We start from the raw sequence: 15,256 nt of genomic DNA, 5'->3' as shown, positions 1-15,256 counted from the left end.
GGGTGAAATGAGTCAAAAATGACAAACTCCCGTATTAAATGAATGCCATTGCCTTCAGCGATTTCTGCATCCATGGTGCGTGTCGCGCCACCTTTTTTTCTCGCAAAATCGGGTTTGTGACATTTGGGAGGACAGCTCTTTCCCTCTTGGGAATTTGGGTTTGTGTTTGAAGAGTCGCCACCTAATGATTAAGGTGCAATAGGACACCAAGAAGGTTTGATTTGAGTAACCAGAGATTGGGTAAGGGCTTGAAATTATTCCAAGGGGAAGGTGTTAGGCACCTCTCAGAATCTACTAGTGTGGTTCCCGGCTAGACTTTTGTTGTGAATTTAGGTGCAAATAACATGTAAGCAAATGAAACTTCAAATAAGAGGAGATTTTCACATAATGGTTGACAAATGAACAAAGTTGGAAAGAACTAAAAGAAAGCTGATATTTTGGATCCATGTAATTGATCCAACATGTCATCAAGACGAGGAATAGGGTGGCGATACTTTACCGTAATCTTGTTGATTGCTCTACAATCCACGCACATCCTCCAAGTTCCATCCTTTTTTGGTACCAATAGGACGGGAACCGAGCAAGGGCTCATGCTCTCTCTCACAAAACCTTTCTCAAGCAACTCCTCAACTTGCCTTTGAAGTTCTTTTGTCTCTTCTGGATTACTCCTATAGGCTGGCCTATTTGGGATTTGTGATCCAGGTACAAAATCAATTTGATGCTCAATGCCACGTAAAGGTGGCAATCCATTAGGAATATCTTCTGGAAAGACATCTTCAAAATCCTGCAAAAGAGAAGAAATACTACTTGGCAAAGAAGAAGTTAGCAACTCAGAATTAATCAAAGTCTCTTTGTAAGTAAGTAGTATTATGGGCAGCCCCTCTTTTCTTGCATTTAAACACTCTTTGGTTTTTATATAAAAACTCTCTTTTTTTCTTTCCTTAACCTCTTTCCTCTCACCAAGACTGTCTATTTTTTCATTCAAACCCTTTTTTATCTCTTCTCTCAAATTGCTGCCCTCTCTCTCTTTCTCTCGGCCATCTCTCTTTTTTTCTAATTCTTGGCCTTCTTTCTTTTCTTTTTCCTCAAGCTCACTTTTTATCTCTCCCCTTGGTTTTCCCATTGTTTCTCTTAATCTCTTTTGATCTTCAAACACTTGAGAAGGAGATAAAGGTGCAAGAGTAAATTTCCTGCCATTTAGTTCAAGAGAATATCTATTCTTTCTTCCATCATGAAAAACATTCCTGTCATACTGCCAAGGACGACCCAGTAAGATATGACAAGCTTGCATAGGTATTATGTCACAAAGAATATCATCCTCATATCTACCAACATTAAATGAAATCATGCACTGTTTGTTTACCTTTAGTTCACCACTATCATTTAACCATTGGAGTCTATATGGAGTAGGGTGTTTCATGCATGCAAGTCCCAATTTTTCCACAAAGTATGAACTCACCACATTAGCACAACTACCACTATCAATGATCATAGAGCAAGTTTTTCCCTTTATCCCACACCTAGTATGGAATATATTCTCCCTTTGTTCTTCACTATTGCTTGCCAAATTGATAGTCATAATCCTTCTAACTACCCCAATCATGCCCTCATTAGGTAGTTCTACATCATCTTCATCACTCACATCTCCCTCTTCTTCTCCCTCACCTTTTTCACTCTCATATCCTCCATCTTCTCTAAGAATGATGTTTCTTCTACTTGGACATTCATGCATCATATGTCCCCTTCCTTTACATTTATGACATTGAATAGAACTAGAAGGTGTAAAAGGTTTAGGGTTAAAGGTTTTACCTCCCTCTTTGTTCTCAAATTTACCTTTACCCTTGTCTTCTTGAGGTCTAGAAGAACTCTTCATCTCATGATATGGCCATGGCTTCTTGGAGATGGTGCTTGTCCGACCTTTCCACGAGCTAGTCTGCTTTCTTTTATTTTGATTTTCTACCTTTACACACAAATCAACTAACTCATCTATTGTTACATATTATTGTAATTCTACTACATCAGCTATTGTAGCCTCTTCTTCCTCTGTACAATTAGCTTAGATCATAGCCATATCCATAGCCTTAAAGTACTTATCCACAGACATGGACCATTGCTTCAATGTTTGAAGACGTTGTTGTAGCTCTCTTTGAAAGTGTGATGGCACGAATCCCTTCCTCATCACCCTCTTCATCTCAGCCCAAGTAGCAACTGGTGCTTGTCCTTCTTGCTATCTGTCCCTAGTAAGCTTTTTCCACCAAATAGCAGCATAGTCAGAAAACTCAACAACAGCAAGTTTAACTTTCTTACCCTCAGAGTAGTTGTGACAATCAAAGATAGCTTCAACCTTTCTCTCCCAATCAAAGTACAAGTCTGGGTCCCTTGTTCCCTTGAATGATGGTATCTTCATCTTTATACTACTTATATTGTCATCTTCTACTCTACCTCTTTGTCCCCTCCTATCTTTTCCCACCCTATCAAAATCAATATCATTAAAATCACCTATAGGGTTTCCTTGATTTACAATGGGAGCATGGGTTACATTTCTCCTAGCTTGGGGCCTAACATTATTTTTCCTCCTAAGTTCAGCTATTGTATCATTTTGATCAGCAATGGTATCCCTCATCTCTTGGAGTTGCAAATTCAAACTTTCAAATTGTTGATGCATAGCTTGCAAGGTAAAATCATTTCTTGCTTTGATTTCAGCTTCTTGGAGAACCCTTCGTTCATCATCACTACCTGTATGCAACATCTTTAAAGAAAGTATAAACTGCATCACAAAAATTATCTTCTTCTTTTTTTTTTCTCTCGGAATAACCTTTGAACAAAATACTTTGTAGATTTATAGTTAAACCTAACTTGTATGAAGTTCTTAGTAGTAAAATTCAGATATTTCTTTGGGAACCAAAAAAAAAAGAACCAAATCCTAGAACTATTAGGCTTGGCTGAAACAAGACACGAACAAAAAAAAGGATAAATATGTAAATTAAAAGAGTAAGAGAATCTAGGATCCCCTTTTCTTATTTCCTTTGCTAACTTTTAGAAACAAATTAGATACAAAAGATTTTTTTTTGAGAGCAAGCTATTGTACTAATTTTCGTTTTTTTTTGTTTTTTTTTCTGTTTTTTTTTCTTTTGTTTTCTTTGCTCTTAGTATTCAAGAAATCCCAAGACTTACCAAGAACAAAATCTTGATAGAACCGCTTTGATACCACTTGATAGCAACTAGGTCAGGAATCCAAACTATAGTAAGAATTTGAGAAGTAAATGCGGAAGCAATAACAACAAGGAATTGAACAACTAGAATTAAAGAGATGAAAATAAAGGATATGGGAAAATTCATGGAAAGAATTTCCAAGAACTTCCAAGAACGCAAGTTCTATAGCCTTGACAAGATCAAAGTAACAACGTCTTGATTTATGGAAGAAATCAAACGCCTTTACTTAAAAGCAAATCAAAATAATAGATTCGGATCTTGACCGCTTTACAAGTAACTTGAGACAACAATTAATAACTAGTATTAATCGCCTTCTAAGAATACCACAAAGGAATCAAAGATATTACAAAAGAGAAGTAATCTTACTACCTTGAACTATGTACTAGTAAAGGTTGATAGATAAATCTCAAAGCACAAGTAACAAAGGTTCAAAAGAACTCTCAAAGTATGATATACTTAATCAATAATGTAGTGTCTTATGAATGAGAAGAACTTCCTATTTATTGGAGTACTAATGAATAAAAGTCCTTAAGATTAGGTAGGGTGGTTGCTAAGGCATACAAAGTCATTACAATTAGGTAGGGTGGTTGCTAAAGAGTAAGAAAAGTCATTAAAATTAGGTGGTGGCGGCCAAGACCCTTTAGGGCAGATTTGGGCCTTAAAAAAACTAGTTTGGGCCATTAGTTTGGACTCCAATTGGGCTCCTTTGTAACACCTCCTTTTGGACCTCTTTTAAGCTCATTTTGAGCCCATTTGGTGGACTTCAAGGGCTGATTTGAGTGAGCCAATCTTCCTTCTCTTGGACTTCAATTTGAGCCACCAAATAATTGTAAACCTTAGGTAATTCTTCTCCTTTGGGCTTGAGCTCTTCCTCTATAGTTAGAAGCTTCTTTATTTGCCATTGAAGTCCAGCAACCTTAGTCTGCAATTCTTTAGCTTGAGATCTTGTAAATGGCCTTCTTGGAGCTTCCAAAACTCTATCCTCCTTATCAGTGATCTCCTTATCAGTGATCTCCTTATCAGTGATGCTATCAGTTCATCTGAGAACTTATTGTGACAAGCTTGTGGGGGTTGTAAAAGATGAAAGGATTCGAATGAAGCTCTTCAAAAGAAGTCTTACCGGAGATGCCCTGTCCTGGTATGTAAGCCAGAATCCTAAGAAGTGGGCTAGTTGGGTGAGCATGGCATCAGATTTTATGGACCGGTTCAGGTTTAATACAGAGAATGAACCGGATGTCTTCTATATCCAGAACCTAAAAAAGAAGCCAACTGAGACTTTCTACGAGTATGCTACTCGGTGGAGGTCGGAAGCAGCCAAGGTCAGACTAGCATTAGACGAGGAACAGATGAACAAGTTCTTTGTCAGGGCACAGGACCCACAATATTATGAAAGGCTAATGGTTATTGAGAATCATAAGTTCTCCGATATCATCAAACTCGGAGAAAGGATTGAAGAGGGTATTAAAAGCGGGATGGTGACAAATTTTGAGGTATTGCAGGCCACGAACAAAGCATTGCAATCAGGTGGCATATCGAAGAAGAAAGAAGTAGGGGCAGTAATGGTGGCCCAAGGCCCAAAATCTCCACTCAAATACCAAACACCTCCACCTACATACCAACCCTCACCTCCCCGATATTCTCAACCCGCCACCACCTATCACACTTATAACACCAAACCAACCTATTACCATTCGCCTAATCCATCAAAACTATCAAAAAGCTAGACCTAATTTTGATCGCAAACCACCCATACAGTACACCGCCATTGCTAAACCCATCGACTAGCTATATGAAAGGTTGAAGACTGTTAGTTATGTCACCCCTATTCCCGCTGTGGCAATGGAGAATTCATCTCAATGGGTCAACCTGAATAAAACTTGTGCATATCATTCCGGTATGAAAGGGCACACTATTGACGAGTGCCGGACATTGAAACATAAGGTCTAGACATTTATTGATAATAAGGTCATATAGGCGAAGGAAGCCACACCCAACGTCCGCCATAATCGTCTTCTAGATCATAGGGGCGAAGGGATCAATGTGATAGAAACTGATGAGGAGTGGGATCCCGAGGGATCAATTGGACTTATCAAAGAAGGTGACGATCCTAAGAAGTCCACAGTCACGCTCAATCCTATTGTGGTCCAGGTACAACTGCTAGTTAAGGTTGAGGTAACCGCATCGGTTCCATTTGAGGTAGAAGTAACACCACCTGCAGCCACACCTGTTCCATTTGAGGTTGAAGTGGCCACACCTTTTACAGTGACAATAGCAACCATACCTCCTTTCAAGTCTAATGCCATACCTTGGGATTACGTTGCCGAAGCTAGGAGAAAGAGAAAGACAAAGATGGAAGAATCTGGTGTCGCACAGGGAATGACCAAAACGGGAAGGATCTATACACCCGAAAATTTAGGAAGATCAAGCAAGGAGGCTACTACCAAACAACCTGTCATTGAAACTGGACCAGACGATCTTTGGAGGAAAGTACAAACAAGAGAATACTTTGTCGTTAATCATTTAAACAAGACTCCCGCCTAGATATCCATCTTGTCGCTATTGCAAAATTCGGAGGCGCATAGGAGTGCTCTAATGAAGGTATTGAATGAAGCTTATGTGCCCAACAATATCACCAGTGGAGAGATGGCCAACATGGTAGGGCAAGTGCTGGAAAGTCAAAAGATCACCTTCCACGAAGATGAACTACCTCCTGAAGGATTAAGTCACAACAGGACATTGCATATCACAGTACAGTTCGAGGACAAATTCATTGCCAGGGTCTTAATAGATGGGGGTTCAAGCCTCAACATTTGTCCACTGATTACTCTAAAAAGGTTGGGCAAAGATTTCCATGAGATACGAGCAGGGAGTATGAACGTGAAAGCATTTGATGGATCTCAAAGGGCCACAATTGGAGAGATTAACCTTTGTCTGCAGATGGGACCAACTTGGTTCGATGTTTAGTTCCAAGTACTAGACATATCAGCTACATACAATCTTCTATTGGGACGACCTTGGATACATGTCGCTGGGGCTGTGGATACAGGTCGTGAAATTCGAATGGAACCATCAGGAGGTAATCATTCACAGAGATGGAAGTAACCCCATTTACACCAGTCAACTATCTCGGTTATCGAGAATAGAAGAAGGCTGGGTGGAGAAACTTATTACCACATTGAACATGTCAACGCAATTGAGAAGGACAAGTGGTGGAGTAACAAAATAGAAAGCATACTGGCATGGTCTGGGTATGAACCCGGCAAAGGGCTTAGGAAGAAACTCTAGGGCACTACCAAACAGATACAATTGAAACGTCACGACACAACTTTTGGGCTGGATATCCATACACCTGGCAAGAATATAATGATTGTTCGCCACCATTGTGTGGTCCTTATTACCCTCTCAAGCAGCCAGTGCCACATATGAGTCAGACTTTTCACCAAGCCGATACAATATGGGGATCTGCAGAGGAAGAAGCTTTGGTTGGGTTGGGAAATTTGTTCCTAGAAGGAGAGAATATGGATTGCAATGTGATAGTTGAGGAGGAGGAGGAAGAAGGCCTTACCTCAGACTATGGAGAAGGGAGTTATTCTCAAGAATTAGACTGCCACACTATCCCGGGCCCGTCGAGTTCTTGGGTAGCTTGGCAATTAGCCTGATTTGTTTTAATAGCCATGCTAGGCATTTAAGATATATTCAGTAATTTTGTTTAAAAGACGCATTTTGTTTTGAAATAATTGCTCGAGCCATCGAACCATACCTGTTTTGGATATTTTCAAATTTAATTAATGCATTGCTATTTAGTATTCATTATTATCTTTCACATTTTTCTTCTACAATGTTATTATTACTTTTCCTGATGAACCTATGACTGTGACATGTAATGAGACAATGCAATATAAGGATAGTGACTCAGAAGAAGAAGATGAAATTCCAAAGGAAGTTGTCAGAGAAGTTGAGAAATTTGAGAACAAACCTAAGTCCAATCTGGACGAGACCGAAGCAATCAATTTGGGAGATTCCGAAACCGTCAAAGAGACTCGCATAAGCATTCACTTATCACAGGCAGAGAAGGAAGAATACACTCGTTTCCTGAAAGAATATGAGGATATTTTTGCTTGGTCATATGATGACATGACCGGTCTGAGCACATCCATAGTGGCTCATAAGTTGCCCACCAATCCAATGTGTCCGCCGGTGAAGCAGAAACTCAGAAAATTCAAACCAGATATGAGCCTAAAGATCAAGAAAGAGGTCACCAAGCAGATCAAAGCCAAAGTCCTCAGGGTAGTTGAATACCCAACCTAGTTAGCCAACATTGTACCAGTTTCGAAAAAAGATGGAAAGTAAGGGTGTGTGTTGACTATAGGGATTTACATAGAGCAAGTCCCAAGGACGATTTCCCACTGCCAAATATACACATCCTGATCGATAATTGTGCCAAGAGTGAACTCCAATCCTTTGAAGATTGCTTTGTGGGCTATCACCAGATCTGGATGGACAAAAAAGACGTAGAGAAAACAGCTTTCATTACACTGTGGGGAGTGTACTACTGTAAAATGATGCCATTCGGTCTAAAGAATGCTGGGGCTACCTATATGACGACCATCTTTCATGATATGATACACAAGGAAATAGAGGTATTTGTTGACGATGTCATCATCAAATCCAAGAGGGCCGCAGATCACATAGCCGACTTGAGAAAGTTCTTTGACAAGCTAAGAAGGTACAATCTAAAATTGAACCCCGCAAAATGTGCATTTGGGGTTCCTACAAGAAAGCTGTTGGGATTCATTGTCAGCCACTGAGGGATCGAGTTGGACCCGTCCAAAGTTAAGGCTATCCAAGAGTTACCACCACCAAAGAGCAAAAAGGACGTGATGAGCTTCCTAGGACGACTCAACTAAATCAGCCGCTTCATAGCACAGTCCACAGTAATATGTGAACCCATCTTCAAAATGTTGAGGAAGGATGCTGAAACCAGTTGGACCAAGGATTGTCAGAAGGCTTTTGACAAAATCAAGGAATACCTATCGACACTGCCAGTCCTAGTCCCGCCAGAACCTGGGAGACCTTTGCTACTCTATCTGTCCGTATTAAATGGGGCTTTTAGATGTGTTTTGGGACAACATGATGAGACCGGAAGAAAGGAGCAAACCATATATTACTTGAGTAAAAAGTTCACACCTTACGAAGCACGGTATTCTCCGTTATAACACACTTGCTGTGCTTTAACATGGACAACTCAGAAATTGAGGCATTACTTATGTGCCTATAACTCATATCCAGGATGGACCCTTTGAAGTACATCTTTCAGAAGCCCATGCCAACTAGGAAGTTGGCCAAGTGGCAGATATTGTTAAGTGAGTTCAATATCATCTATGTAACTTAAAAGGCAATCAAAGGACAAGCATTGGCAGACCATCTTGCTGAAAATCCTGTGGGAGGAGAATACGAACCACTAAAAACGTATTTTATTGATGAAGAAGTATCATTTGTAGGAGAGGACATTCCTGAAGCCTATGACGGATGGAGAATGTTCTTCGATGGGGCTGCAAACTTCAAAGGAGTGGGCATTGGAGCAGTTTTGGTATAAGAAATAAGTCAACATTGCCCGGTATCCGCAAAGCTTAGGTTTCTGTGCACCAACAATATGGCAGAATATGAGGCTTGCATCATGGGGCTCAATTTGGCCATCGATATGAATATACAAGAGTTGCTGGTAATTGGTGATTCGGACCTTCTAGTACATCAGGTTTAAGGAGAATGGGCTACGAAAAACACCAAGATACTACCATACATCATGTGCAGGAATTGATGAAGAGGTTCACAAAGATAGATTCAAACATGTGCCCAGAATCCAAAATGAATTTGCAGACGCACTGGCCACCTTGTCATCAATGATATAACATCCAGATAAGAATTTCATTAATCCCATCCCGGTGAGGATCCATAATCAACCGGCTTACTGTGCTCATGTTGAAGAAGAAACGGACGGAAAACCTTGGTTTCACGATATCAAGTAATATTTTCCAAAAGGAGAATACTTGGAACACACAAACCATACTCAGAAACACACACTGCAGAGGTTGTCCAATCACTTCTTCCAAAGCGGAGTATAGAAGAACTCCTGATCTGGGGTTGTTAAGGTGTATTGACGCAAAAGAGGCGCCGGAACTTGTTGACCACATATGAATGGTTTTGTTATAGCCAAAAAGATACTCAGAGCTGGATATTATTGGATGACCATGGAAACAGATTGCATCAGGTACGTCCAGAAATGCCACCAATGCCAGGTACATGCGGACATGATAAAGGTACCACCAAATGAACTCAATGGAACAAGTGCACCTTGGCCTTTTGCTGCCTGGGGAATGGATGTCATCAGCCCGATCGAGCCCACTACTTCAAACGGGCACCGGTTCATTTTAGTGGCTATCAACTATTTCACAAAATGGGTAGAGGCTACATCTTACAAAGTTGTAACCAAGAAAGTCATCGCAGATTTTGTCAAGGATCGTATTGTTTGTCGATTCGGGGTTCCCGAGTCCATTATCACTAATAATGCCGCCAATCTCAACAGTGATCTGATGAAAGCTATGTGTGAAACCTTCAAAATCAAGCACAAAAACTCTACAACATACATGCCTCAAATGAATGGAGCCGTGGAAGCTGCCAACAAGAACATCAAGAAGATATTGAAGAAGATGGTGGAAAATTACAAACAATGGCACGAGAAGTTACCCTTTGCCCTACTGGGGTACCGCACTACAGTCCGCACATCAACTGGGGCAACTCCCTATTTACTAGTTTATGGTACGAAGCTGTCATTCCAGCCGAGGTAGAAATTCCTTCTTTAAGGATCATACAAGAAGCCGAACTTAGTGATGCAGAATGGATAAGGAGCCGCTATGAACAACTAGCCCTCATAGACAGAAAAAAATGAATGTAGTATGTCACGGTTAGCTTTATCAGAATAGAATGCCTAGGGCTTTCAACAAAAGGGTCAGACCAAGACAATTTGCACCGAGGCAGCTGGTGCTGAAGCGGATCTTCCCGCATCAGGATGAAGAAATTTTCACCCAACTGGCAAGGTCCTTACATGGTTCACCGGGTGCTAACCGAAGGAGCGCTCATACTTGCAGAAATGGACGAAGAAGTTTGGCCAAAACCTATCAATACTGCGTTTAAGATTGTTTACATTCATTCGTCTGATGTAACTGAACTACATTTGACCTGATTCCCGTTTAAGAGGGGATACGTAGGCAGCATTGTGGGTTCTGTCACTTCTTAATAAAATCTTCATTTCCCCAGAACCAGAAACTGGGGCAGAATTTTGAGGACCCTCAAAATTCCGGAATAAGTCCAGCCGACGCCATCATATACTAGATAGTCAGAAATTGGTTAAGTAACTGGGGTAGAATTTTGAGAAGGATTCTCAAAATTCCGGAGCAGATCCAACAAACTTCGTTGCACGTAAAATGGCCGAAGAAGCAAACCGGGGCAGAATTTTGAGGAGGACCCTCAAAATTCTAATGCAAGGAAACCACAATGTCTCTAAAGTGTTACAATCATTAGTTAATCTAATTCACTTGATATTATATACGACTATGATTTCTAAATAACTCTATTTCATCAAATAAGTGCATATTTTCAAAAACTTTATTTCTGTGACAGCCAGGTGTTACCCAGGGTAACTCGAACAGGGTCTCCAGAGCAGAGCAAGCAAACAAAGGCACAAACCAACCTTTCCCTCAAATTCATGATTTTTCTTTAGATGCAGGCACAGTGAACATAACAAAAATAACTATCCTCATGACAATCGGGCGGCCAAGCGCAAATATATCTCCAGCTAAGAAATATTATGCTCCTATTTGTCTACTGCATGAGGCTAAGCATTGCCTCCTCTTTGCCTGAGATTAAGCCCTGTCTCAAATCTTGTATGAGGCTAAGCCCTGCCTCCAATCTGCATAAGGCTAAGCTTTGCCTTCTCTTTACATGAGACTAAGCCTTGCCTCTATATCTGCATGAGGCTAAGCATTGCCTCCTCTTTGCATGAGACTAAACCTTGTATCAAATCTTGCATGAGGCTAAGCCTTGCCTCCAATCTGCATAAGGATAAGCTTTGCCTTCTCTTTGCCCGAGACTAAACCTTGTCTCAAATCTTGCATGAGGCTAAGCCCTGCCTCCATATCTGCATGAGGCTAAGCGTTGCCTCCTCTTTGCATGAGACTAAGCTGTGTCTCAAATCTTTCATGAGGCTAAGCCCTGCCTCCAATTTGCATAAGGCTAAGCTTTGCCTTCTCTTTGCATGAGACTAAGCCCTGTCTCAAATCTTGCGTGAGGCTAAGCCTTGCCTCCATACATGAGGCTAAGCATTGCCTCCTCTTTGCATGAGACTAAGCCCTGTCTCAAATATTGCATGAGTCTAAACCTTGCCTCCAATCTACATAAGGCTAAGCTTTGCTTTCTCTTTGCATGAGACTAAGCCCTATCTCAAATCTTGCATGAGGCTAAGCCCTTCCTCAATATCTGCATGAGGGTAAGCATTGCCTCCTCTTTGCACGAGACTAAGCCCTGTCTCAAATCTTGCATGAGGCTAAGCCTTGCCTCCAATCTGCATAAGGCTACGCATTGCCTTCTCCTTGCATGAGACTAAATATGGTCTCCCCTTTTCTTGCATGAGACTGTGGATTGTCTTTCTTTCTTGCATGAGGCTAAACCCTGCCTCCTTATTTGCATAAGGCTAAGATCTGCCTTCCATTGCATGCGACTAAGCGTTGTCTCCTCTCCTTGCATGAGGATAAGCCCTACCTCTCCAACTACATAAGACTAGCTCTGCCTTTCATTGTCTAATGCTGAATATTACACTATCTAAAACCCAGCACTATTTTGCCTTTTCCGGGGCTAAGCTCTGTCCCGATTCTACGCAAGACTAAGCTCTGTCTTATTTGCTTATATGATCCATCATCATGTCTCTATCCAAAGGCGTCATAGTCCGAAGGCATCATCCTCATAGCCTAAAGACACCATGTCATGGCCTGAGGATCTCTTAATACTGCATATCATTATTCGAAGGCATCATGGTTCGGAGACACCATTCTCATGGCTCGAGAACATCATTTCATGGCCTGCGAATCTCTCATCTCATGACTCAGGGCCCGGGACATCATGATCTAAGGACGTCATCCTCTCCGTCCAAAGATAACCTTCATGGTCCAAAGGGAATTTGCATCATGTTTAAATTCCCGCTATAATCTATGCACTTGCATGCATCGTGTTTTAAGTTTTGCAGGAAATCTAGGAGGTAACTGTTCTTCAAACATGAGCAACCTTCTCTCCGGTTTTTGCTCATACCATTTACACCTTGCCATCATATAACTGATTCCCATCAATTGCTCGCCTTTACTCCATGACTGTTTAGATACCTGCCCTGTGATACATTTCGTTATGATTCAATTTTGCCTTCATATCCCCGCATAAACCTATCCGATACTATCCTTCCTGAAAGAACCTTTTCTGAAACATTCTACCATTCCTTTAGCAATTCCATCGGTTTCATATACCGTTTTGTCCAGAACTACACATGGCCTAATTCCTTTAAAACCAAGGATATGTAGGCAACTTAGAGACCAAGGTGCAGCCCATATTTTTCAAAACATCCCATTCGGTCAAAATCAGTCATCATTTCTTTATTGTCCAACTCTCCTTCCTTCCGGAATAAAGAGGGGCAGCTGTTGATCCCCAATTTTTCCCTCATATATTTTTAAAGATGTATATATACTTTCAATATAGTGCATGAACATCAACTAGCATTTTTTCATAATTTTCTGTAATTTTTTAAAAAGGATTTTAATTAATTTATTCCAGTATTTTATTATCTAAATAATTACTAAATGCATCACAAATAATTTTGTAATAATTTATCACTTGATTTTTATTATTTATATTAAGCTTTAATCATTTTATGCATAGTTATATTTGTATCTTTAGGCTATAATTGCAATAACTTTGCAATAATAGCCCATATATGCATAATTACATTATTTACATGGAAAATGGCTTTTTATATTTTAATGACATTAAGTAATTATTTTCATGCACAAATGATATTTTTATCATTTATAACTTATTTTATTAAATTAATTGGGTATTTAAAATCTAGCCCTTTTAATTAACTAATTTCGGACCTAGCCCAATTATAAACATCAGCCCAATAACACAATACCCTAACCAACTACCCAATACCCATAACCCGTCTAATTAAACCCACCCCACCTAGTATCCATCCTGGCCGTTGATCTCAGAAGATCAACGGTCCTAAATGTGACGACCCGGCCAGTCGTCTTAAAAATTAATGCCCCGATCCCCTATTAACTGCTTTTTCCAAGTTTATTTCTGTTATTTTGATTTGTCAGGATGTTCTGTTTTGAGTTTCGGAGAGTTATGGGACACTTAGTCCCTAAATGAGAGCTTAAGTGTTGGAAAGTTGGCCGTAGTCGGAATAGTGTGAAGACAGCCTCGGAATAGAAATCCGATGGTTCCGTCAGCTTTGTTGGGTGATTTTGGGGTTAGGAGCGTATTCGAATTGTGTTTTGGAGGTCCGTAGCTAATTTAGGCTTGAAATGCCGAAGGTTAAATTTTTGAAGTTTCTAGTTCAATATTGAGATTTTTATCCGAGGGTTGGAATGGGATTCCGGAAGTTGGAGTAGCTCCGTAGTATTTAATGTGACGTGCGTGCAAAATTTTAAGTCATTCGGACGAGGTTTGATAGACTTTTTGTTCGAAAGCGTATTTTTAGCGTTTTTGGAATTCTTAGGCTTGAATCCGATGAAAAATAGGTGTTTTGATGTTGTTTTGAGCATTCCGAAGGTTGGAACAAGTTTGAATGATGTTTTAGGATTGGTTGGCAGGGCCTCGGGGGTATTTCGGATGCTCAATGGACCACTTTTAGACTTGGAAAGACAACAAATTTTCTGCTATTGTGTTGCGGAGAAAACATTCATCACGTTCGCGAGAGGGTCTCGCATTCGCATAGAGTATATGGGTGAAGCAGCTGAAATGTGCTTCGCATTCGCGATGCTGTCCCGCGTTTGCGGAGGAAAGGACCCGTTGATCTTCGCGTTCGCGACATGGTCCTCACGTTCGCATAGGGTCTGTCCATGTAAGCTACACATTTGCGAGTGGACCTCGCGTTCGCGAAAGAGGAATTTGGCCAACAGGACTTTTGTGCATCGCGTTCGCTATAGTAGCCTCGCGTTCGCGAAGGAGAACGCGCCTAGGTAGATATAAGATTTCAAAATCGAGGGTTTCGCCATTTTTATTAAAACTTAGGCTTGGGAGCTCGGATTTGAGCGAGATTTTGAGGGATTTTCAGAGATATCCATTGGGTAACAATTCTAAACTCCTTTTTGCTTGTAACCCATTAATCTAAACATGAATTCATCCTTTTATTTTGGAATTTGTATGAAAATTGGGGAAAAGTTCTTAGACCAAGAAATTGAGTTTTGATTGGGAATTTGATATCGGATTTGGATAATTTTGGTATGGTTAGACTCCTGAGAGTGTGAGGATTCTGAAACTATAAATTTTACCCGATTCCGAGACGTGGGTTTGAGGGTCGTTTTGGTCATTTTACATAATTTCGCGTATTAGCTTACACTTTAATTGTAGAATTAGTTACTTGAAGTGTTATTTACATTATAAAATTGAATTGAATAGATTTGGGCCATTTGGAGTCGAGTGCTCGTGGCAGGAGCATCGTTTCGGATTGATTTTTGAGCCGATTCGAGGTAAGTGGCTTGTCTAACCTTGTGTGGGGGAAGGATTGATATATTTGGTAATTGAAATGCCTTGTACGTGAGGTGACGAGTGCGTACTTGTTCTAATTGTTGGAAATCCGATTTTTCTTAAGTAATTACTAGTATGTTTCCTTTCCTGTTTCTATTACTTGCACTATTAAGCATGTTGTTAGCTTAGGAAAGCATTTCTAAGTGACTTAATTGTTTTATTTGCTCAACCTGCCTTACTTGACTTTTGTGCA

The sequence above is a fragment of the Nicotiana sylvestris genome, chromosome 2 (genome assembly GCF_000393655.2).
Source record: "Nicotiana sylvestris chromosome 2, ASM39365v2, whole genome shotgun sequence".
Taxonomy (NCBI): Eukaryota; Viridiplantae; Streptophyta; class Magnoliopsida; order Solanales; family Solanaceae; genus Nicotiana; species Nicotiana sylvestris.
The sequence above is the reverse complement of the archived record's forward strand: the minus strand, read 5'-3'. Positions refer to the sequence as shown.